General features: G+C 38.2%; 1 non-coding gene across 1 annotated transcript; it reads left to right on the top strand.

Moving 5' to 3' along the window:
• The first annotated feature begins 275 nt into the window (after positions 1–275).
• On the top strand, positions 276–387 carry TRNAL-CAA. Its single transcript has 2 exons — positions 276–313; positions 342–387. It is a non-coding gene; the product is annotated as a tRNA-Leu (tRNA).
• Positions 388–2,023: the final 1,636 nt, after the last annotated feature.

Below are 2,023 nucleotides of genomic sequence, written 5' to 3'. Positions count from 1 at the left end.
TGTAAAATTATATAAATGAATAGCAGAATATGTGACACAAAAAAAAAAATAACGCAGAAAAAATTTATAAAAAAAAGTCCCCTAATTGAAAATTGTAAAACCTTTATGAAATGTACAATTCAGCTTTACATATTGGGTAAGCCAATGTAAAAATAAATGTAAACCAAAGTCTGAAATGTGCAACCAACAACGTTCATTTAACAGTACTATAAGACAGTGTATACTGTATACCTAATACACCTTCACATAATAAACTGCGGTATCTACTTGCAGTTGTCAGGATGGCCGAGCGGTCTAAGGCGCCAGACTCAAGAGGTTGGGCTCTTCCCCAAAGCTGGGTGTTCTGGTCTCCGAATGGAGGCGTGGGTTCAAATCCCACTTCTGACAATACATTTTTTTTCGTCTATAATTCTTAAATTTGAAAACTGCATTTTATTCAATTTACAATGTTTATCTGACACAATTCTTTCTGATAATATTTAGGAAAAATCACTTTAAAAACAAGGCGATCATTTTCTCTTTCGGGGTCACGTTTCTGCTTCTCATTTTAATTGTTTGTTCTAGGCAAAACTGTATTTCCTCTTTAATATGGAAACATTTGTGTCTACAAAAACTTAGTATTATGATTATTAATAATAAAGAAGAAGGTTGAAAGAAGAATATATACAAAATAACAATCTATCTTAGGAAGTGTAGAACGTGTGTGCAGTTCTAGGAGGCAGTGTATGCTTTCCAGGAGACTTCCTGTATTCGTGCACCGTGCAGGCTACAGTCGCAGTGACAGCAATGGCATACCATTCTCCTGGTAAATGCATCATTTTCAAAGCACAGATCAGTTTGCTGGTTTTTGTTTTTTTTAATAGTATTTTAGGCTTTATTGTTAATTTAACTTTAATGCAGCTTTAATGTTTAACTTTTAATGTAACGTGCAGGTTCCTTTCAATTGTAATTGTACTGTCTCCTCATATGCTCTAAAGTGCTGTGCAAACTGTTCTATGTCACTAAATGGGAACGAGACCTTGGGGCAGCCCCGACGCCAGAGGCCTGGCCTCGGATCTGGTCCTCTATGACTACATGTACCATTAATGTGACCTCACAGGAGACTGCTTACAAATCCCTAACTAGATGGTACCATCCAGGCTGGCTCATATCCACACGGCACACTCGGCCACCTGTTTTCGGGGTTGTCAGACCAGAGGAGATGTTCTCCATACATGGTGGTCATGCTCCATGCTCACCAGATTCTGGACTAAAGTGTTTAAACTAATGAGCGCTGTGCTCTCTGTACCGATAGCACGGGACCCCTGGTTGGCTCTTCTGCATCTCAAGCACTCAAACCTCACCAAGGTCCAACACCGCTTAACCATCTTTGTACTGGTGGCTGCTAAATAGACGATCGCATCGGCCTGGAAAAAACAATTTGTGCCGTTTGCAGAGGTTAAGCGGCGGTTGGACTTCTTTTTCCTAAACGAAAAATTAACAAGTATCCTTCTGGATACTAACAAACATTTTGCGAAGGTCTGGCAACCATGGATTGACTACACACACCCTACTTTATCCTCAGATAGTCTGACATCTCTCTAGACATTTGGACCTCCTATGCTGACTATGGAATCTCATTGCCTTCTCTTTGATTTCTCAACATCTTTTCTCCTCCGGACTCCCCGGAACTCTTCCTCCTCTCTCCACCCCCTAGTTCTTTCCGGGAGTGGCCCCTTCTCTTTCCTGGTTAGTGATGCAGTCTACAGGCTCAGAAAATGTATGTTTAATAGGAAATATTACGTGACATTGTGATACAGGTGTATGTCTTCTACATATGCGTACTGATGTAATCTTGCTATATACCACCTGATGATTGTATTCAAAAAATCTAATAAAAAGTTTGAAACAAACAAAAAATAATAATGATGTTGATATATAATATACTGTATAATATAGTATAATATAGAATACTACTACTACTAATAATAATAATTAATAATAACAAAAACATTTTTTTTTACATTAGGCATAAGGGGTTAAT

Source organism: Nanorana parkeri, unplaced genomic scaffold (assembly GCF_000935625.1).
Source record: "Nanorana parkeri isolate BGI_ZX_2015 unplaced genomic scaffold, ASM93562v1 scaffold731, whole genome shotgun sequence".
Taxonomy (NCBI): Eukaryota; Metazoa; Chordata; class Amphibia; order Anura; family Dicroglossidae; genus Nanorana; species Nanorana parkeri.
The sequence above is the reverse complement of the archived record's forward strand: the minus strand, read 5'-3'. Positions and strand labels throughout refer to the sequence as shown.